This window comes from Rhinopithecus bieti, unplaced genomic scaffold, assembly GCF_001698545.2.
Source record: "Rhinopithecus bieti isolate Rb0 unplaced genomic scaffold, ASM169854v2 scaffold_24306, whole genome shotgun sequence".
Taxonomy (NCBI): domain Eukaryota; kingdom Metazoa; phylum Chordata; class Mammalia; order Primates; family Cercopithecidae; genus Rhinopithecus; species Rhinopithecus bieti.
Window position 1 is genome coordinate 3,079,860 of NW_016811898.1, and position 24,154 is coordinate 3,104,013.

The 24,154-nt window shown below is 43.2% G+C and overlaps 1 long non-coding RNA gene across 1 annotated transcript; it reads right to left on the reverse strand.

Moving 5' to 3' along the window:
* Positions 1-220: 220 nt before the first annotated feature.
* LOC108544258 (uncharacterized) lies at positions 221-3,626 on the reverse strand. The gene is made up of 4 exons (XR_001889780.1): positions 3,561-3,626; positions 3,173-3,288; positions 1,284-1,489; positions 221-652 (listed from the first exon to the last, which is right to left on the reverse strand). It is a non-coding gene; the product is annotated as an uncharacterized LOC108544258 (long non-coding RNA).
* Between the last annotated feature and the right edge of the window lie 20,528 nt (positions 3,627-24,154).

Genomic DNA, 24,154 nt, shown 5'->3' on the forward strand with positions numbered 1-24,154 from the left:
AAAAGTATCTCATGAACTGGCTGGTCCAGTTGCTGTTCCTCTCACACAGGGAAACATCTACCACATGCCAGATGCTGTACATCTGTGGTTAGCATTGTTCCTTTAAAGAATAACACAGATTCTTCTCTAGGCGAGCCACACATTTTCATTAGCTGTGGTCAGGGAGGGAACCAGGCTCCTTCAGATGAGTTTCAGCTGACGCTGTGGGGCATGTCTTTCAGGAAAGCTGATTCATCTTCAGTCGGTCGGCCATGAGGGATGCACACCTGTGTCCTAGGATGACTTCAGGGGAGGGGGAACAAAAGACCTTGCTGGGCTTCAGCCGCCTCTGCAGATGCTCTTACACTGGGGCTGACACAAGTGCAGCCATGCCCAGCAGGCAGCCAGCAGTGGGGTTGTTCAGCTCCCGGGAACCCCCACTGGGGGCTCTTCCTCTGAGTTCTGTCCCAACCAACAGCTGGGGTTGGGGAGACTGACATCTGGGCTTGATTTGATGCCCCACTTATCCTCCTCTCAGCTGTCCACACACTACATTCTTTAACTATTAGCTGAATGCAAGTTTTTGAAGATGCTTTGATGGTCAGGGTCCAAACAGGGATAGAGGTGCAATCACATCATGCCTACATTTGACAAGAGAATTCTGCTCCATGTGCTGAGAGAGAGAGAAAAAAATAGACTGATAAAGAACAATATAATGGGCATGGCCTGAGTGACCTGACCTTCCATTCCACTCACAGGGCGGATGCTAGAGTATGAGATGGTGTGTGTGAATCTGTGGTTCCCATGGTAAGTCTTGGTTCCTGCAGGCCTCTCACTGCATCAGCAGCTTGCCTGGCTGAGTATACCATCGTGTTGTTTAATGATGGGGATACATTCTGAGAAATGTGGTATTTGGCACATTGATCACCATGCATATATCATAGAATGCACTTACACAAACCTAGACGGTAGAGCCTACTACATACCTAGGCTGTATGGTCTAGCCTATTGCTCCCAGGCTGCAAAACTGTATAGCATGTGACTGTACCAAATGTTGTGGGCAATTGTACACAATGGGAAGTATTTGTGTATCTAAACATACTTAAACAGAAAAGGTACTGCAAAAATACAGTATTATGATCTCACAGGACCATCATCATATGTGCAGTTTGTTGTTGACCCAGGCATTGTTATCCCCCACATGACTGTGTTTATCAAAATAAGTAGAACTAGCTGTTGGAACAAACAATGCCAAAATCTAAGTGGCATAACACAATAAAAGCGGATAGTCTGCCCACTCTTACATTGTGAAGTGAATCCAGAGGCTCTTCTTGGTGGCTGTGCTCTGAGCAGTAATCAGAGGACCCAAGATCTTCCATCTGTGACACTGCCCTACCGAACACCCTGGAAGGGGATGAGGGCTGCCACTGGTCAGATTCCCCAGAAGCAGACTCTGAGATGGAGGTCAGAGTGTAGGACATTCATTAGGGAGTTAGTTGGGGATTAATGCCTGTGGAAAGGAGATAAGGATGCAAAACTGGGTAGAGGGAAAGGTTGAGTTGCCATGCAATCCCCCAAAATGGTTTCTGCTAGCTCTCTGGGAACTATGGAGCAAGGTGGCCTTTCATAGTTGTCCTGAGCTAGAGCAAGGTGATGATGCCATTAAACCTTTATGTTGATAAGTCATTGGATGCGGAAGAGGACCATCTTCCAGCAGCACTCCCTGCAAATGAGGAAATAACTTTTTCATCACTAAAGGGAGACCCAGGTGACCATCAAAGCATCCACCACAAGAGGACTAGAGGAGGGGTTGACAATCTTGTAGCAAATAATTTAGGCTTGGTAGTTCATGCCATCACTGTCACAACTACTCACTCTGCCATAGGCTGTATGTAAACCAAGGAGTGTGACAACGTTCCAAGAAAAACTTTATCTACAAAAACAGGCAGTGGGTCATAGTTTGCCAGCTCCTGGACCATAGGATCACAGAAGTAGTTAAGACAAGTCTAGAAGTGACTTTGGTCATTCCTATCCATATTCCATTGGCCAGAGCCCAGTCAACCAGCCACAGTTTAACTGCAAAAGGAAGGGAAATCTTTCTGTGAGTCCCAGAAGAAAACAAATGGAATTTGTGAGCATTCAGCCAGGCTATGCCACAGTGTGATTCTTGTGTTGAAAACCATTTTTTCAACATGATACAGCCCTGAAATATATTACACATTTTACATATCTATTACTAAATAAAATGATATGCACTTTACTTTAAAGGAGACTTATGAGATTTTCAAGGATATTTTTCATTGTGTGTGAATGTTGCTCCATGCACTGATTTTAGAACCTAAGCCTCATGTGCCTGTGACATCCCATCAAGTGAAGAGCACAAAAGTAAAGAGTTGGACAGACCCGGGATTACTGCTCAACTCTGGGTGGCCAGGCACAGATCCTTCTTGGTCATCAGTTTGCCCATCTCTAAAATGAGATGATAACAGTGCCCACTTCGTGTGGTTTCTGTAAGGAAAAAAAGTGCTACAATATACATAAAGTGCTTAGTGGTTGGCACAGTGTAAGCACTCAATAAATAGCGAAGATAAGAGGAGGTACAGTTCATGACCAGCCTGGCCAACAAGGTAAAACTACATCTCTACTAAAAATACAAAAATGAGCCTGGTGTGGTGGCAGGTGCCTACAGTTCCAGGTACTAGAGAGACTGAGGCAGGAGGATCACTTGAACCCAGGAGGTGGAGGTTGCATTCAGCCAAGATCACGTCACTGCACTCCAGCCTGGGCAACAGAGTGAGACTCTGTCCCTTCCCCACCCCCAAGAAAAGAGGAGGGATGCATAATTTAGGTGATCAAAATCTGCTGTGGTTGGTTGGGTGTGGTGGCTAATGCCTACAATCCCAGCCCTTTGGGAGGCCAAGGCAGGAGGATTGCTTCAGCCCAGGAGTTTGAGACCAGCCTGGGCAGCATAGTGAGACCCTCATCTCTATTTTAAAAAAAACAAAAAACAAAACTAGCTAGCATGGATATGCACATCTGTGGTCTCATCTACTTAGAAGGCTGAGGCAGGGGGATCGCTTGAGCCCAGGAGGTTAAGGCTGCAGTGAACCATGATCATGCTACTGCACTGCCTGGTGACAGAGTGAGACCCTGTCTCAAAAAAAAAAAAAAAAAAAAAGTCTGCTGTAGTGACCTTATGTAAGTTGTGGCATCTCCCTGGGCCTTGATTACATCCTCTGCAAGAATGTGGATAATCAGGTGGTTCCCCTCAGCACACAGGCTTGAGATGAGTAAGAGTTTCTGTGGCTCCTGTAATTAAAAATAAATAGAAACTGATAGTAATATTTATCTGATAGGGTTGTTGGGATGATAAAGTTTATCTCAACGAAAATGTGTTGAGGGCAGATTATGTGCTAGGCAGCATAGTTGGCTCTAGGGAAACAAACATGAATAAGATATTGTAGCAGTGATCTACTGTCCCAGAGCTTGGTGGTTTCAAACAATTTTATTTTCCCCAGCTTTGTGGGCTGGCCAGGTGGTTCTTCTGCTTTCACCAGGGCTCACTCACACAGTGCAGTTACCTGGTTGCTGTGCACTGGGCTCAGCTGGGATGGCTGGGAAGCCTGTGCTCCATGACAGTAAGCCCCAGGGAAAAGCACTTCCCCAGCCTCTGAGTGTGTTATGATTGTTGACATCACATTGGCCAAAGCAAGTCACACAGCCAAGTCCCAAGTCAATGTGGGAGGGGACCACACAAGGGCACAGATACCAAAAGGAGGGATTCATTTGAGGCCATTACTGTAACCATTTACCACAAATATCTTATCTGTCCTTAAGAAGGGTGCTGTGAAATGTCCATCTTGCCCCTGCTAGATGTATCACTCTCCACAGCCATCTCCCCTGACATCTCCCAAGGAAGCGTTTATAAGATAACTGCCTGGTGAGCTTACGCAACATTGCATAAGTCTGACTTTCCACTCAGAGCATCAGACATCATTAGACTTATCTACATCATTAGATCACTCCTACCCACATTCCACTGGCCAGAATCCAGTCACATGGCCACACTACAACCGCAAAGGAGGCTGGGAAAGGTAATCTTTCTCCAGGTCTCAGAACTGGGGACTGGCACGGCCCTCACAGAGACTCCTACATTGATGCTACTTCTGCCTCCACAGTGTCCTTTACACTCTGGGAGGCTCGCAGAGGGATTTTCCTTTGCCCTTTGGCACTACATGGCTGACAGTTGTAGTCTGGGGGAAGATGGTGACGGTCTCAGGGGAGATGGTGGCGTTCACGGGGGTTGGGCTGCTGACCAGTCCTAGAGTAGGATGGGTTCAGGAGAAGCCAGACGTTGTACTAAGGTCCCAAAGTCTTGACATGAGCCCCTCACATGGACACTGGGTGGCACAACTCTGTAGAGAATGTCTCTGCTTACCTTTTGAGAAGACAATGTGGAGAGAAAATTGACCTTATCATTTTTCTAGGAAGGTAGCATTTTGTGGGTTGTTCTTCCTCAAAACCAGACGTTGACTGGGACTTGTCTCCTCTCACTACACAAAGGACAAGGTCTCATTTCTTGGGCTTTGGACATAACCTCTAGATCTCCAGGAAGTGTCCCCCATGGGCCCTCCTCTTGCCCTGTCCCCTATGTCTCTTGTCTCTCCTTGGTCCTATAGTAGTTCTCCCTCTTAAGATATTCCCTGGATGTATCTCTGTACTGCTTTTTTCTTTTTGGGGGACATTTGAACCCTCCCTAAAGAATGGGGGACTTGGAAGGGGCGTCACTGAGTGGCAGAATTAAATGATATGAAAGAAAGCAAGACCATCCAAAGACCAAAGTAATTCAGGCTAATAAGACTCAGAGGACAGACAGAACAGATATTTAATTGGCAGACACAACAGAACTGCTGAACCATTTCCTTGACCAACTACCCAGGGCCAGCTCCATAATCTGAAGGACCCAGTGTAAAATGAAAATGTAGAACTCTTTGTTCAAAAAACACAAGGAAAGAACCACTAGAGATATTAAAATATAAAGCTTTTCCTTCCACAGTCTCTCTTGCAACTTTTCATGATACTTTTCATTTGCTATTTAATGTCATTCTCAGTAAAGTTAAAATTTTACATCATTAGCATACATTTTACCATTCACCTTTATATTGTGCACTGACAGTTTTAAGTGCAAATATTAAGAGCATTTAACTCACATGCTGAATCCCCAAAATTATACAATTACGCAATTCTTATTTCCTAGCTCTTACATGCATATTTCATTCATACCAGAACAACAGAAATGGTGCACAAAAGTAACATAGGGTTAGGTGTGGTGGCTCACACCTGTAATCCCAGCACTTTGAGAGGCTGAGGTGAGTAGATCACTTGAGGCCAACTGTTTGAGACTAGCCTGGCCAACGTGGCAAAACCCCGTCTCTACTAAAAATACAAAAAATATACATATACACAATAAATACAAGTACAAAAAAAGTGAAATAAAAACAACTACTTTTTTTTTTTTTTTTTAAGACAGTCTCACTCTGCCACCCAGGCTGGAGTGCAAAGGTGAGATCTTGGCTCACTGCTACCTCTACCTCCAGGGCTCCAGCAATTCTCATGCCTCAGTCTGCTGAGTAGCTGGGACTACAGGCACATACCACCACACCAGGCTAATTGCTAATTTTTTTTTATCCCTCCCAAAGTGCTGGGATTATAGGCATAAGCCACTGCACTCAGCCTCATTTCTTAATATACACACATTCTACCAATACTCTCCACCTTCAGCTTAGGGATGAGTAAAGAAGGAATGAACGGAAAAGTAACTATGGATTTCCCTCTGTTCTTCATTTTCAGCATAAGAAAGGATATGAGAAGGTTCCTTTGTGTTCATGTTTTCTAGAACACCATTGCCTTCTTTTTCTTGTTCAAAGCAAGCTCTGGTTTGAACAGAAAGCATGGCCCTTGGGGCTGTCAGTGTCCCCAGTTATCCACCACATACATAACACACTTACCTTGTACTCACTCGAGCCTGACTGAACTCATGCCTCACGAGTCTCCCAGAATTTGTGCTCAGGGTACATCACAAATACTATATGCAAATGGGGTGGCAAGCAACGGCAGACAGGCAAATTAGGTATGTCTTCTACTCACACACGTGTCATTGTCCAACCAAACTTCACTTACCAAATGTGAGTTCAAAGATTAAATTATCAATAATTTCAAGATAGCAGCAGCAAAGCATTAAACCAAGTGTAAGGAGATTCTGAGCCCAGGGCCCTGCACATGCCCATGAAGCTGAAATAGTCTTTTGGAATTTTCACAGACACTTCCAACTAAACATGTTCCAAAGTCATGTCATGATTGACCCAGAGAACCACCATCAAATATCCTCTTGACCTTCTCTTCCCCATCTCAATAAATGGTTCCCCAACTTGCCCTTTTGCTGATATCATACACCTGGTGCTCATGCCAAATACCCCTCTCTCCCTCACCACAGCCCCTTCTCTCTACCACATTCAATTTATTGCCAAATTCCATTGATGTGTACCCCCAAAATATTTCCCCAATCTGCCCATTTCCATTTGCCCCCACTATTCCTCATGAAAGCCACCGTCAACACTTGTCTAGACAACTGTAAGAGCCTCTCAACTAGTCTCCATTCTTCCATTTTTGTCCCTTACAATCCATCCTCCACAAATGTTTTAGAGTGATCATCCTAAAATATAAACCGACTTCCTTCAACACTTGCTACTGAAATCCCTTCATTAACTGGCTCCTTCAGACCCTTCAAACTTCAGCTCAAATACTGTTTCCTCTGAGAGGCCTTCCTGGAGCACCCAAAACAAGGTGACCCTGCCCCATATGCACCCCCATGTTTCTCTCTTAGAGAGTCTGTTTGTTTCCTTTACCACACTTATCAAACCTGTGACTGAATTTGTGAGTGTTTATTGAGCTACAGTGCAAATTCAAAGAAGACAAGACTGTTCATTCACTGCACTATACCCAGCTACTAGCACAGCATTTGGTCCATGGGAGGCACTCAGTTTTTAAGGAATGAATAAGTGGATTCATGAAGAACAGAGAAGGGAGTGCTGAGACTAACTCCCCAGTCTCTGGTTTAGATGACAGGGAGCTCATGGGGGCACAAATAAAGAGGAGGAGTTCTCAGGGGAAAATAATTCACTCGGAAAAAGAATGAGCTGATGTGTATGAGATTTCTTCGTAAGCTACAGGCACCATATAAAGGTGCAATTGGAGGTAACAGCACCAACTCCAGTTAGTGTAGGCTGAGGTGACTGTACCTTCAAACAAATGCACTTTGAGGGAATGGGGCGCTAGAAATAGTCATACCCCGGTGATTCCAGGAATCGATTCTAAAGACACAGGGCCCAAGAGCAAGAGTGCAGGGACTTCAGATCATTCTAGAACTGAGAATAAGAAAGTCCTTAGGAAAATAGGCAAAGTTCTCTCTCTCTTTCTCCTTTTTCTCCTCCTCTTCCTCCTCCTCCTCCTTATTCTTCTTCTTCCTCTTCCTCTCCTTCTCCTTCTTTTCTTCTCTTTCTCTCTCTCTCTCTCTCTCTCTTTCACACCCTCACTCTCTTTTGTTCTTTCCCAGTTCCAGGTTCCCAGGGAAAGACTGTGATTGGTCCAGCTTTGGTCAGGTGCCCACGCCTAGTTCACTCAGCCAGGACCAGGGGGCAGAAGACTACTTCACAAACACAGCTTCCAGGTAGTGTATAAAGCCAGGCAAGCTCTCTAAAAGAGATCAACTACAAACTATAACATTAAGGGGTTCAGACTCGACTAGCCAGGCATGAAGACATGTCAAACGAGTGGTAGGGTCAAGCATTTTTTAAAAGCCCTGAGCAGGGAAGGTCAGTCAGGGAAGACTTCCTGGAAGAGGTGAGCCTTGAGAGACTGGCTGACTTTGGATGGAGCAGCTGGGAAGTGTTTCAGGAGAAAGGAACAGCATGAACAAAGGCCAGGGGGCAGAACAATGAAGCTAAATTGGTTATCTCATTTCTCTTCTGATATTCTGCCATGTTGCCTCATGGATCTTTATTGTGTAGTCATTTTTTTGGTAATAATCTGTTTGAGGTTTTGAAATCTTGCTCCTGGTCATCCTCCTGCTCCCTGTTGGGTAGACAACAGTGAGCACCTGGCTATTACTGACATCGTCTGTAGGGTTTGGGCCACAAGACTAAAAGTACATCCATTTTACGAGACCATTTACAAAGATTTCTCTGGCAGAGTTTTTTAGATTATGCTATTAATGGGTCAACCAATACGTTTTGTAAGTGACATAAAATACAGTGGAATAGAATATAGCAGAATTTATTGTAGGTAATAAGGGTAAACATAGATTTGTGAAACTTTTGTTTCAGTTCCATTTTTATGGATGTGCAGGTCATGGGGGAAATATACAAGAATATTGCTCTAAGAGGAACCTCAATCAGACCCTCCTTTTATTAACTTCTCCCTGTGAAATGGCTTTATGAGACAGACTGAGTCGGAAGGTAAGTTGGAGGGCCAGTGGCATTAACTGGATGTTTCCTAAGATTTGAAATGTTAGGATGGAAGAGAATCCTCCAGCTTTTGGGTTTTATGTTTTAAAGAGGTGCCAGAAATCGATGGCATGCTAAAATATAAACTGCTTCTCTCATCTTCCTCTCCTTCTTCACTCCAACTTCTTCCAACTAAACATGTTCCAAAGTAATGTCATGATTGACCCAGAGCACCACCATCAAATATCCTCCTGACCCATCTCAATAAAAGGTTCTACAACCTGCCCTATTGCTGACATCATACACCTGGCACTCATGCCAGACACCCCTCACTCCCTCACCACAGCCCCCTTCTATCCATCAACAGAGCTGTCAACAAGGAACAGACAAAACAGAAACAGGGTGATATGAAATATTGACATTTGAAGGAAATAGGATTTGCAGTTCCTCAACTTCAGTGTGGATTCCCCTGATGAACTGTTCTTGGAAACGCCTTCACGGTGACTGGTCATGACCCTTAAACTGTCTCTCTAAGACACAAAATGACCAGACTGCCCTCCCATTCATGAACGGAGAAACCCAAATCTTCAGACAACCACATGAAGCATTCGAGTCCACAGACTGCTCAGGATAAGTCAGTCCCTGCTTAGCAAGCTCAAGAAATATTCAGGCTCCCGGCTCCTTGGTCAAGTTCTTAAGAGCCCACAAATCTCGCTACACCCTTCCCTGCCCATGGAAAATTGCAGTGTTTGGATCAGCGCAGCCACTGAACAAATGGCTAGTTGGCCTATGAGCCGCACCTTGATCATTTCACTGTGGGAGGCCAGTTTCTTAAGAATCCAACATCAAATTCCCCAGGCCCTCTTTTCTCATTAAACAATCCAGCTGTTTCCTGCAGCCGCCTGCAGGGATGACAGCATTGGGCTGGGAGACCCGGCTCCAAGACCAGTCTCCAGTGCTGTCTTAGCCAGTTACTTAGCCAGAGCTCAGTTACTAGTCTTCTGTCCCGTTGGCATTTCATTTCTTCATCTGCAGAATGGGAGAACCTCTTCTCGCTTCCCCTACAGGGCTTGTGGAGAGGATCAGCCGGCATGACTGCCACTTCTTTTGTTAAGCATAGGGTGGTGGTAATGTTATAAGCCACTCTTCCTGGCGGGAGTGGGGTGGGAGTCTGGAGGTGGAGGGGGAGGGAGGGGCCAGGGTAGGCACTCAAACCAAATGCTGACCCAGTGATACCTTCGTTGTACTTGGCCCTTGGCCCACCCACAACTTTCCCAGCAATCTTGCCGCTGCCGCACCTTAAAACCACCCAGCAAGAAGAGGGGGAAACTATTTCTCTCATTAAAGCCCTCAGGTCCTCCCTCTGAAACCAGAGCTTCGGGGAGAGCAGCAAGTGAGCAGTGACTCAGTGTTTAGTCTGTAGCCCTGTGTGTGCACACGACGACTTAGGAGGGTCTCACTGAGCATCCAGGGCCGCCAGTGAGAATCTGTGTGGGAATGAAGCAAGTTCAAAGGGCAGCTGAGCAAAGATGCTGGTTCGGGGGCAGCGGGGGGAAGAGGGTGAGGAAGGAAAGGTTTGAAAGGCTGCCTTGGGCACGGGGTCAGGCCTGGGATGGGCTGGGGTCAGCCGGGATGGCATCCAAGTAAAGGCTTCTGGAGCCAACATAAGGGTGTCTGGCAATCAGAACGCTCCTTCCCAGTGGATCCCTGGAAGAGAATGTAAACAGCGCGTGGGCTCCTCGGGGCCCCGTTCGTGACCAGAGCCGAGTTGGGGAGGACTGCTGGCTCACCTCGGGCTTCTGGTCAGACCCCCCACCTCGAGCCCTGGGGGCGCCAGGGATGATACCCCCATGTCGCAGCCATTCCGGAAGTGGAAAATGTAACCTGAGAAACATCTGCTCCTCTTCATGGGAGTAAATGGGCCTTGGTGTGTGCGTCTCTCCTTCCTCCTCACGCCTCCCTCTTCAATCTCTCTTTCCTCTCGACATTTATAGAAATAAAATGTGATGCCAGGGCTTGTAAACCAAATCCCAGAGATAGCTGGGCCGTGGGTTGAACGTGTGCTTCACTGGATACCACAAAGGCCGGCCTGCCAGGGGGAGGCGTGTCCCCGAGAAGAGGGAGGGAAGGGAACAGGAAGCAGAGAAAGAGTCGGAGGTGTGGAAGGAATCCAGGGAACAAGGATAAGCCAAGCTCACATCTTGGAGATGTCACCACCTTCTCAGTCCATCTGCCTCGTGAGAGCTGAGGAGGCTTTGGTTTCTCTCTTCCTTACCTTGGAACTTCCTCAGCCCCAGCGTGCCTTCCGCCTGCATCTTATTTCTTAGGGAACTTACTGCCAGGACTCAGCAAGTCATAAATAATGGTAAAATAAAGACTATCTAGTGGATGTTAAATAGTTCAATGAATTAGGCTAATAAAATGTCTTCCTGCTTTAACCGAAAGGGACCAGTCAGGGCAAAAACAGCTGTTCCCTGCCGGCGACTATCAACTCAAGCCCTGCATTTTGACCAAGATTTGGGTCAAATTGAGCATCCCTAATTATTTTCTTCTATGTTATGGAAAAGTCTAGCTATTCTCTTAGGTCTCACCTCTTATTGCTCTCTCGCTCAGTTCCTGGCCATGTCAGTCTCTGTGCTTCACTGGCACACCAGAGACACTCAATGCTGATTACTATGAAGTCTTTTAGGAATACATTATTGATTCAGAGACTAAAATGTGAAAAGAGAGTAGTGACTAGAACAAAGAGGTCAGTCACTTGCTGCTCTGGATGTGGAGAGATAAAACCAAGAATAAAATATTCTTTGTGTCATAGCAAAAGCCAAGATGCTCAATTCGCTTTCTTCATAGTGCATCATTTTCTAATTGCCAGACACTATAGAACATGTTTTATATGTATCTCCTGGTTCTCCCACTAGAAGATAAGCTCCATGAGGGGAGAAACCTTGCCTTTTGGGGTTGATTATTCACCACTGTATTCCTATTGTGCAGGACAGTGCCTGGAACATAGTAGGCATTCAGTGACTATTTATTCAGTGGATAGGTGGTTGAGTGAATCTCTCTGAACAGATTAGATCAGGGATGAGGAAGTGAAATATCTAACTATACAAACACAATGGGCATAAACAGATATGCACACCCCCACATAGAGGGGTCTGTGAAGGTTTGTGAGTGAATATGATGGCAAGATAGGAGTTCTCTGGCTCTACCCACCCCCCGCCCCCCCCCCCACAAAACACACACACATCCACAGAAATCCAGCTAGTAATTATCCATAGAAAACAACACCTTCATGAATATCCCAGAACTCTGGAGTGAGGCTAAGACACCCTTTGGGACTGCAGAACTGAGGAACGCCTCATTTGAAGGGTAAGAATGATGGTTTCTATTTGACCTCATCAACTCTGCCCCAAGCAGGCATTGCACCACACACAGGATTCCCCTGGCCCCACAGTGGACATTCAATTTTCCTACCATTTCGGACCCCCTGCAGGAGGCTCATCCTTGTTTCATCCCATGGGAAACACTGGGAGTACCAGCAGAGCTACACTACCTGTTAAAAAAAAGTAGTAGTGGGGCTTATAGTGACAAGAACCCAACCCACTGTTGGCAGTGACTCTATATTCTAGCCAACAGTGGAACCACATAAAAGAGACTACCCAACAGCATAGCTCTGCAGGAAGCACTGCCTACAGCTCTGTAAGCTCAAGTCCCTAGCCAGCTCCCCCTCCCAAACTTCATACTCACCTTAAGCTTTCTCTAGGGTGGGTGGCAAGTGCAGGTCAGTATTTACCCATGGAGGGAGCATCTGGCCCTGCACAACCCAGAGGCTAAGCTGTGATCCAACCAAGCCCCAGCTCTCCTCAATCCCTCTTCAGGCTGAGAAGCAAGTGCAAGTCAGCATTTACCCACATATGGAACATCTGACCCCACACAACCCCAGCAGCTGAGCAATGACTCCACCAAGCCTCAGTGCTCTGCCTGAGGCTATGTTAGGCTGGGAGGCAAACCCAAGTCTACACATATCTGTGGGCATAACCTCTGGCCCTGGCCACCCCATGTGGCCAAGCAACAACCCCAGAAATCTCACCCAGCCTCAGGGCCCAGCACGCAGCCCTGACCAACTGCAGATTACAAACAACAGTACCACCCAGCCAAAGAAGGCAACCTGCAATCCTGCCCAATTAGAGATGACCACAGAGCCCAGCCAGCAGCTGTGCCTGACTACGGAGTCCAGCCAGTGGTCTCAACAGACCACAGAGCACAGCCAACAGTACCATATAACCTTAGATCACAAGAAATGGCACAGCTCAACTACAGAACCTGACACTAAAGTCTGTCTATATGGGATCACTACCAGCTGGCCTTCCAGAATCCAAGGCTAGATTAAATAGTAAAGGTCTGTCACCACCAAAGAACACCTGAAAAGGCCAGAAGAAGTGGTTATTTCCTCAGATGCACAGGCCCCAATTCAAGAGCACAAGGATTATGGAAAATCAGGGAAACATGACACCATCAAAAGAAATTAATAAAGCTCCAATAGTGGACGCTGAAGAAATGGAGATCTATGCAATCACTGACAAGAAATTCAGAATATTCCTCTTAAAGGAGTTCAGGAAAATGCAATATAGATAGAAAGTTAAATAAAACTTGGAAAACAGTTAACACAATGAGAAGTTTGACAAAGAAATAGAAACAAATAGAAATTCTAGAGATAAGGAAAAGAATAACTGAACTAAAAAACTTAATGGAAAGTGTCAACAACAGATTTGATCAAACAGAAGAAAGAATCAGTGAGCTTAAATATAGGACATTTGAAATTATTCTATCAGAGGAGCAAAAAGAAAAAGAAAAAAGAAGACCTACAGGAATTATTGGACACCATCAAAGGAACCAAATTTCACATAATAGGAGTTTTGGAAGAAGAGAGAGGAAAAGGCCCAGACAGCATTTGCAGTGACCTGGATGAGATTGGAGACTATTATTCTAAGTGAAGTAACTCAGTAATGGAAAACCAAACATCGTATGTTCTCACTGGTACGTGGGAGGTAAGCTATGAGGATGCAAAGGCATAAGAATGATACAATGGACTTTGGGGACTTGGGGGGAAGAGTGGGAGAGGGCGAGGGATAAAAGATCACAAATATGGTGCAGTGTATACTTCTCAAGTGATGGGTGCACCAAAATCTCACAAATCACCACTACAGAACTTACTCCTGTAACCAAATACCACCTATACCCCCCAATAACTTATGGAAAAATAAAATAAGATAATAAAATTTTTAAAAAGGAAGAAAATAGTGGCTGAAATTTCCCTAAATCTAAGGGAAACGACAATTCCAGGTACAGGAAGCTCAGAGATCGCCAATCAAATTCAACCCAAAGAGGAGTTCACCAAAAAACAAGATAATCAAATTATCAAAAATCAAATATAAAGAACGAATACTGAAAGCAGCAAGAGATAAGAACACATCACACTCAAGGGAACCCCAGTATAGCTATCAGTGGATCTCTCAGCAGAAACCCTGCAGACCAGGAGACAGTGGAATGATATATTCAAAGTGCAGAAGGAAAAAAAAAATGCCAGCATAAGATACTTTGCTTTCTCATAAAATTTAGGTCTCTTGAAAACATGTGAAGTAGATACTGATTTTATTCCTATTTTATGGAGGAAGAAACCAAGGCCTAGGGAGGTTGAGCTACTTGTCCAAGTTCACTCAGCTTGTAAATAGCAGAGCTGGGTTTTGAACTCAGTTCAACTAGCTTCCCAGGTTCTTAACCACCATGACTGCTTTATCTGTTTTTATAGTATCCCAAAACTACTGGTTAATACATTATTACTGATATAATAATTATAAACACGGTGACCATATCGTGGGTGCTTAGTTTGCTAGGCATTGTTCTAAGAATGTATTACTTATTTAATCTTACTTATTTAATTCTTATTCCTATTCTTATTCTTATTTAATCTAATCTACTTGCAAAAATGTATTCCTTTCTGCAAGTGCTGTGGAGTGAGTACTATTATCCACATTTTGCAGACAAGAAAACTAGGCTGATGCAAAGTAAGTGGTAGAGCTGGGATTTGAACCCAAGCCTACTAATTCCAACAGTGGGATATCTCCAACTCCCTCCTGGTATTCATGTCTTTAGCCATTAGACTGTCTGGGATTCCTGTTTTGACTTTGCCTTTGCCTTTTCAGGTGGACTAAATACCTCTTCTATTCTCTATGTTCTGTACTATATATTTCTTGGGACCTATGGTAAGGAAGATTATTGGGAAAGTACAAAGAATTAATGTTGATGCTGTCAACCTCTACCTTCTAGTATGTCTATCAGGGATAGCCCTGGCTTTCTGCCCTTTTCTACAAAATAATCAGATGACACTCCCATAAGGACCTTCAAATTAACAGACACTGTAAGAATGCTGCTCTGCTAGAATACCCTTGGTTAGAGAAACTGTTAACTGGGGTGTAATCTCATTAATGAGAAGAATGGCTTCATCAAGTGGAATCTGTTTGAAATCATCCCTGTAAACAACCCCTAAGCAACACAAGGAGGAGGAAACATTTGCAGAGAAAGAAGTACAGATGCTAAAGAGAATGTCTTTTGGCATGTAGGTTCAGAACCTCTAAATTTTATCACAAAACCTGAAATAAACCACACACACAGTCGGAAAATGAATAATTCAGAGAGATGCCTCTGGGTATTTTCCAGGAATAAGTGTGTTACACTGTTCCCATTAGAATCAACATTGTCAGTGTGAGGCTTACACGCTAACTGAGCTGGTAAATGCTCCTGCGTATAATTTAAGCAATCAAGGAATGATAGTAATAGCCCCTAGCATCTGCATAAATGTATGATGTGCAATACTTTTTTGCATATATTGTGTTACTTTATCTTTACCACAATCCATTGAAATCTACAGGACTTCCATTTAGATATAATAAAACTAACGTTCAGATTTTAGGTTTCTTGAATTCAATCCATTGTTTTTTTCTATTACTCTTAAATGCAAATAATAATGATAGTAACAATGACAACAATAATAAAGGATGCTAAGGAAATGGCGTGGGAAAGCAGATATACTCCCTCCACAATTCTGCCTGGGTTGTGCCTGGTGTATTGGCTTCTTGTACTTTATAAGAGATGATGAAAATGAGTTAAATGGTTGTGATTCCTCCCTTCTGTATGATTACAGTTAAATAAGGTAATAGTGCTGCCTATCTAAGGAACATAAACTTATTTATTCATCAATACAAGGATATAGGGCTTTGCTAGCACATAACAAACTTTTAAATATAAAAAATTAGCTGGGCCTGGTGGCGGTTGTCTGTAGTCCCAGCTACTCGGGAGACTGAGGCAGGAGAATGGCATAAACCCAGGAGGCAGAGCTTGCAGTGAGCTGAGATCGTGCCACTGCACTCCAGTCTGGGCAACAGAGTGAGACTCCGTCAAAAAAACAAAAAAAGAAAGAAAGAAAAGAAACTTTTGTGCAAAATTACAAAAAGATGCCTTGCCCACTGAACTGACACAATGCCATGCAAAGACACAACTACTAAGAAACACAGCACTGGTTGGATTTTATCTCCCACTTGCCCTGTAGGCCAGGAGCACTGTCCAGTACACAAATTGCACAGCCAGAGGCAGAGACTCACCCTCTAGAGGAGTAGACATATATGAATATTATTACAGCAGTCTAATAAATATCATTGAAAGAAATTTGAGAAAGGCACCACAAGAAGGGAGTGGAGGTCCATTTAAATTTTTACTTTTAATACTACCATTGAGGTTTGAGAAAGCCCAACTCATGCCACCCTTTCTCCCTGCTTCTGAATCAATTGAGAGACAAAATTTTAAAAGAAGCTAACATTAGAGAAAGGTCTATGGCCAAGTAAACTTCTTCATAAGAAATCCCAGAATCAGACCAACTTACCCACTTGGTTTGTTGCAAAGAGTGTTGGGTTGTCACTGGCTCCACGTTGGGAACTAGCCACGTAAAATTCAATTCTTGGAGAAGCTAAGCAGAATGTGTGTTTCCTGCAAAGTGGATTATATAACAGAGAAAAAGGGAAGAAGAGTTTGAGCCACTCATTCTCAGTTGCTTTTCCCAAGTTTACCAGTGAAAATTTTACTTCTTTTCACCTGGAAGGAATGAGGGAAGAGGTAGAGAGTGTCCAGCAGCCTTACAATGGCAGAGTTCCTCCCACATGGAAAGAAATACTGGGTCTGGGGAAAAAACCCACCCTATCCTCAGCCCCCACTTAATTATGATGATGTCATTCATTTCTATCCCCAGCACTCAACCATGAGCGGGAAATAGGTGTGTTTCTCTCTCCGTTTCATCTCCAGCACCTGTCACAGAACTTGGCACATAGTAGGCACTCAATAGACACTTGTTGAAAAATAATGATTACACGCTGACTAGTAAGATCAGAAAGTTTCCAGAAGGGAAATGGCACTTGAGTTAAGCCTTGAAGAATCAGTAACCAAGAAAAAGTGATTGAGGGGAATTGCACCATAGTTCAACAGGGATAGCAGGGTCTGTGACAAGGGAAAAACAGGAGATTGTAGAGTATCTAGTATGTCAATCAAATGGGTTATTGGAATGCAAAGGGAATTAAGCAAGGATGAATCATGGAATAGTGGAGTAAAGTCAGAGTTACCACAACAGCAATTGCAACTTCCCATATATGCCTCCTCCAAACCATCCCATTTAAATCCCATTTAAATGGAGATGCATCAGAAGAGAAAAACATCTTCAACAGAGCAAACAAAAGAAAAGCAAAGATTAAATTAGAAGAAGTTCTACTGACTTCTTTGTGGGAGGGGGTCCACTGGAAAGCACATTCTGGAGTCTTGTCTCTCATGTTCCACCTTGAACCGGAGCACCAGAACCCTCAAAGCCAACTTACTGACTCATTCACACTGTCTCTCCAAACTACCCAGAAACTGCCTTTTGAGATAGCCAGATCCCTGATCCTCTCTTCACCCATCAGCTCCTCCATCTGCAGATCATTCTAGAAATACTATTCCCAGCATTAACATGGCACTATCTCTAGATACTTGGGTGTGTTGCAAAGAAAACAGTTCTGAAAGGAGTGCAAGCAGGAAGGAGGGGCAAGGAGGTGGGAGGAATTTCTCAGGGCCTTTGGTTTTCAAAGATTACATTAAAAAATGCCGTAATTCAGAGAACCCATCAGTGGGAACAAAAGATCACCTTGCTCAGGCATACCCACACTTGAAGAAGGGCACACCTGAGCTTTGGGCTTACATCCTAGAGGAGGGGCCTCCTGGTATCCTGGTGGACACTAAGTGGCACTAAAGATGCTAATTTCTCCAGCCCTCTCTACTGGCAAACTTGAAGCTAGGATAGACCTAAAGGTCTCCACGGAAGGGTCAGCAAACAGAAAGAAAAACTATACATTTATGAAAATATTCTGCTGCTCAGAGGACAGAGCAATCTTTTGAAGACTAAAAGTAAAACAACACTGATAATAATTTTCTACAAGAAACACGAAGTGTTTAAAAGACATGTATCCGCTTGGCATCCTTATCATCACAAGAGGACAGAAGAAGCAGATGAACTGAGATGAAGACAGAGGTGCAAAGAAAAAGACAACCATTGCTTCATCAGGCATGGATTCAGCACCTACTATGTGCCAGGCACTGTCCTAGGCACTTGGGATATGGGAGTGAAACGAAGCACATACAGAGCTCTGCCCAAGGAGCTTAGCAGGGAGGAATAGACAACAAACAAGCAAGATGAACAAGGAAGTTATTTAGCAAATTAAAAGGTCATCCGTCCTGTGAAAAGAAAAGGTGGGGGGGTCACAAAAATAGAGCAGGTAGGGGATGAGAAGTACTGGGTTGTGAAGTTGCAGTTTGTAACTTGCAGTAGGATATTTAGGGCAGGCTGGACTGAGATGGTGGAATTTGAGGAAAGATTTGAAGGTGAGGAAACAAGCATATGGGTATCTGGGGAAATGGTGTGTCAGGCAGAGGGAACAGCCCATGCAAAGCCCCAGGGGTGGAGGGTGTGTCCAGGGTGGTTGGAGTGAGCAAGGGAGGAGATGGGGACACAGGGTGAAGAGAGACCATACTACAAGGCCTTAGAGGCCCTTGTAAGGCTTTTGACTTTTTCTCAGCAGGAAGCAGGAGTTCCTAGGGATTTAGGAGATGTGTGGCATGATCTGATTGACTGTTTTTAAAAGATTATTTGCATGTAAAAAATTACTTGCCTGCATCTCATTTAATTTACACAGCAAACATATGAGGCATGTGACATTATCTCCATTTTACAGATGAGGAAACTGAGGCCCAGAGCAGGTAATAAATTTACCTAAAATTACTGATTTTGTCATTGTTAAAGGTAAGATTTGAACCCAGGAAGGGAGATGGGGAGATGCTGGTCAAAGGACACAATGTTTCAATTATGAGATGAATAAGTTCTGGGATCTAATGTACAGCGTGGCAACTATTGCTAATAATACTGTGTTTTTGCCGGGCACAGTGGCTCACGCCTGTAATCCCAGAATTTTGGGAGGCTGAGGTGGGCAGATCACCTGAGTTTAGGAGTCTGAGACCAGTCTGGCCAACATAGTGAAACACCGTCTCTATTAAAAGTACAAAAAATTAGCTGGGCATGGTGGCATGCACCTGCAATCCCAACTACTCAGGAGGCTGAGGCAGGAGAATTGCTTGAACCCGGGAGGCAGAGGTTGCAGTGAGCAGACATCATGCCACTGCACTCCAGCCTGGGCAACAGAGCAAGACTCTGTCTCAAAAAGTAAAATAATAATAATACTGTGTTTTTTACTTGAAATTTGATAAGAGAGCAGATTTTTAAGTGTCATTCTCATCATACACATACACACACACACACACACACACACACACACACGGTAATGATGGGTGGTGATAGATGTCTTAATTAAATGTGGTAATCACCACACAATGTATTCATATATCAAAGCATCACCTTGTATGTCTTTAATATACAGTATTGCTTTTATTTGTCAAATATTTTAAATTATAAAAGAATACTACAAACCTTTAGAAGTTATATTTTAAATCAGAATAATTTTCTTATAAAATACTAATTCTCAAAATGAGCAGGGGCTGTAGGCCTCACCAATTCAGGCTTCCAGAAGGAAATCTCAAAATACATTTTGAGCTTAAAATGAAATTTCAAAGTAACTCATCATTCTTTGAGTGTTCTGAACTTATTTCCTGAACACTGCCTTTTAAAAATGAAAGGTACATCTGAGCTAGACTCAAATCAGAGGCAATTATTCAAAGATGATGAATAAATTGAACTCATATATTAACAGCTCTGAATAGACCTGAAAATTCTGTAAAGTAATTAACTGAAAATTACTTCATGGTAATATGGTACTTTCAGTTAATATTAAAAGGATCAGTTACCTGATTCATAAATTTTACTGCTAAGATTTTTGGTACAACAAATATTAGTATTGTGACATCTTCCTAGTATGGGTATCCACTGACTCTAAATGGGTCACTCTGGGTGCTGTATTGTGGCTAGATGATGGGGGTCAAGGATGGAAGCAGGATAAAGTTTAGGAGACTAAGCAGTAACCTCATTGAATGAAGACAGTAGCTCAGGCTAAGATGGAAATAGCAAAGTGGGGAAAATGGACATATTCCGGATATATTTGAAAGTAGAGTCAATAGGATTTCCTGAAGGATTGCTTGTGGTGTATGAGAGAAGAGTCAAGGATGTATCCAAATTTTTCGGTCTTGGCTAGTCACAGTAGCTCACACCTATAATCCCAGCACTTTGGGACGCCAAGGAGGGAGGATTGCTTTGAGGCCAGGAGGTTGCAATCAGCGTAGGCAACATAGCAAGACCCTGTCTCTACAAAAACAGTTAAAGAATTAGCTGGTCACAGTTGCACATGCCTGTAGCCCTAGCTACTCAGGAGGCTGAGGCAGGAGGGTCACTTAAGCCCAGGAGTTTGAGGCTGCAGTGAGGAGTTTGAGGTATGTCACTGACTGCACTCCAGCCTGGGTGACAGAGTGAGATCTTGACTCAAAAAGGAAAGTTTTTGGCCTAACCAACCAGAAGGATGGAATTTATATCAATTGACTAAGTTGGGGAAAACCTTGAGGGGAACAAGCTCAGGATGAAAATTAGAAGTTCACTTTTTGACATGTTAAGTTTGAAAAATCCATTAGACATACAAGTGGAGATGTTGAGTAGTTGGTTAGATGTGTGAGTCTGGAGTTCAGATGAGAGGTCTGGGATGGAAATGTGAATTTCAGAGTTTTCAGCATATGAATGAAATTTAAATTCATTCATGAGGCTGGGTGGGATTGTCAAGGGAATGGGAGTAATAGAGAAGAAGACCAAGTCCAATTATTAAGGCTGTCCAACAACAACAGAGGAAAAATCAGCAAAGGAAACAGGAGTGGCTAGAGAGACAAGAGTAAAACCAAGAGGGTGTGGTACCCTGAAAGCCAAGAGAAGTAGTAAATCAAGAAGGAGAAAGTTATTAACTTTATATATGCAACTGATAAGCCAAGTAAGATAAGGACTGAGAATTAACCATGGCATAAGGTCTCAGGTTAGGCTTGGGGACCACAGTAGCAGAAACCCAATTGGAGTGGGCTTACGAGAGAGTGGAAGAAAAGGAGAGAATTTTGTTTCAAAGGGAAGCAAAGAATAGAATGGCTTTGGGGAAGTAGAGTCTCAAGAATTTTGTTAGTTTTTAACGATGGAAAGGATAACAACATATGTGTATGTTTGTGGGTTTAATCTAGTCATGAGCAAAGATTGCTAATTGATATGGTTTGGTTGTGTCCCCACCCAAATCTCATCTTGAACTGTAACTTTCACAATTTCCACATGTCATGGGAAGAACTCAGTGGGAGGTGATTGAATTATGGGGACAGATCTTTCCTCTGCTGTTCTCATGATAGTGAATGAGTCTCACAAGTTCTAATGGTTTTAAAAATGGGAGTTGCCCTGCACAAACTCTCTCTTTGCCTACTGCCTTCCATGTAAAATGTGACTTGCTTCTCCTTGCCTTCCATCATGATTGTGAGGCCTCCTGAGCCATGTGGAACTGTAAGTCCATTCAACCTCTTTTTCTTCCCAGTCTTTGTCAGCAGCATGAAATGAACTAATACAGTAATATAGGAGAAAGAGGGAGAATTTCTGGAGATATTCTTGAGTGATTGGATTTAGAAAAGTACATTTACAGTAAAAAGAGAGCAGGCAAGGAGAGTGGGTGTGGGTGCTGATACAACATGGATGGGAGGGTAGAACTGTCATGGAATAAAAGACTGGGTGTGAACATGGAAACTGGTTAAATATGTTAAGGTACTTATGAATAACCATTACACACATTTTAATTCAAAGCCCCAAACTACACTGAAAAGTAACATTTACATGGTTTTACAAAAAAATATATAATGATGATGATGATGACTGATGAAGATAAGATGAAAGGTAAACTAAATCTTCACATACCGGGTGATTAAAAATTATCATTTGGCCCTCAACTCTGATAATTAGAGAAATATAAGTTTCAATACATCTTTTATATTCTCAAAGACAACTAGATGAAGACAACTAGACTGCAGTAGAACATAAAAGAGAATTCTTAGCTTTCAAATTACTGCTGAAGATAAGTAGTAAACAAAATCATCTATATAACCTGGAAAAAATGAAGAAGGAAATAGGAATACATAAAATCAGAAAGCATAAAATAAAATCACTTGTGTGATACCAAAACATAAGTAGTATAAATAAAATGTGTTAATTAATCCTATTAAAAGTCATAGACTTTGAGTGTATAAAAAAGAAAAACAATGTTTAATTACATACTGCTTGTGAGAGATTCACCTAGAAGAAAAGAGCCTAAAATGGTTAAATATAAAAGGACAGATGAACATCTTACCAACTGATTTGCAATGCCTCAGCAAGGGGCAGGTGGGAGAATGGATTCATGATCTCAGTTTGACACCACAGCTTCTAACTCCAGGGAAAGTCATAAACAGAGCCAGTAAAATCAAACTATCATGGTTATTACTCCATCTCCACCTCTCTCTTGGCTTTTTTCTTTGATTCTTACTGCTAGGGTGCCTCTTACATACTCCTAGGACCCTGACCTATCTGTGGGCATGTTAGGTTTACAGTTGAAGCTGGAACACTCTTCGACTTAGAACTTGTCACAGCCTTTTTTGTGTACAAGCTTTTTTTTTTTTTTTTTTTTAAAATTTTTTTTTTTTTTTTTTTTTTTTTGCCACAATGTATTAATGAAGTATGTAGGGGTTGTCCAGCCTTGCTTTTTTCCCACAAATTCCTCATGTTTTACTTGGTGAAAGCTGATTTGACCTCTAGTTACTAACCTGCTAGATAGCATTCTTTAACCCAGAGCCCCTGTGTCCGCAGACATACAGGCAGACAGGAACAAAGAGAAAGCCGGGGTATCATAGCCATTACAGATAATGCAGAAAGCAAAGCAAAAGTGCGTTGTATATGGGACAAAGAGGGTCATTCTTAATTGATGCAAGGTCAACTCCACTGGAATGAAGTCAATAATTTTTACGGACCTAGTGACAGAGTACCACATTAATAAAAACTGCTACTGCATCCTCTCAGTTGCCCTCATTTCTATTTGCATTGTGACAACCTCCCAGCTAGTCTCATGGCCTCCCATCTTGTCCATTCTCCAATCCACTCTTGCCACTGAAGCCAGAAGAAGATTTCTAAGTGCAATCTGACACTGATAAAAACCTTAACTGGTTCCTATCCCCTTGGTATAAAAGGCCAAGCACCTGGCCATGGAAAAGCCCTGTGACCTCCCCCAGCCTCATAGCCCACTAGTTCCTGCATCTAACCTTCCCTCTAAACTACAGGCGGTTACCAGAACCCAGTACCCTGGTTTTTGCTTCCCTACCTTCGTACATTGTGCTTTTTCTATCTGCAATGGACTTCCCCAGCCCATTCTTCCAGCCTTTGTTTGCCTGGAAAAAATTCTTTCTCACCCTTCACAACCCATAAGGGACATCTTCCCTTCTAAAGGTATTATCTAATGCACCTTCAGGCTGAGTTAGGGGCCCTCTTCCCTTTGCATCCCCCCTCAGAGCACCCAGCATCTGTCTTTTAGCTGCTTGTTCACTTGTGTGTAACATCCACTAAGCTGCGGGTGTCGGGCTATGATTGCAGAGGTTATACCTTATGCTGTTCCCCTGGGAATACTCAGCATCTATTAATAGCACTGGTGCTTGGCACATGCTAGGCCTTCATAAATGTCTTTGAATGAATGAATGAATGAATGAATGAATGAATGAATGACTTAGAAAAGGCAAGGACAGAGAATTGGCAAAAGGTCTTCAACAGAGAGGAAAGAAATGAGTAAGACCCATTAGGGAGCAGGGCAGAGTCTGATGCTGAAGCCCTCATGTTCTCTGAGTGTTTTTTTTTTTTTTTTTTTTTTTTTTTTTGGAGAGTCAGGGGAGGGGTAATGACTTCTGGAAATCTTCCAGAAGGGGACAGACCCTCAAAGGAATGGAGTCAAGCTAAAACAGTCTAACCAATGAATCAAGAATGTGAAATCAGGATGCCCTGAACATCCAGGAAGTCTGGTCACTTGTCTCTATAATCTACATGAGACAGGCCAAAGCCACACCTAGAATGAGGC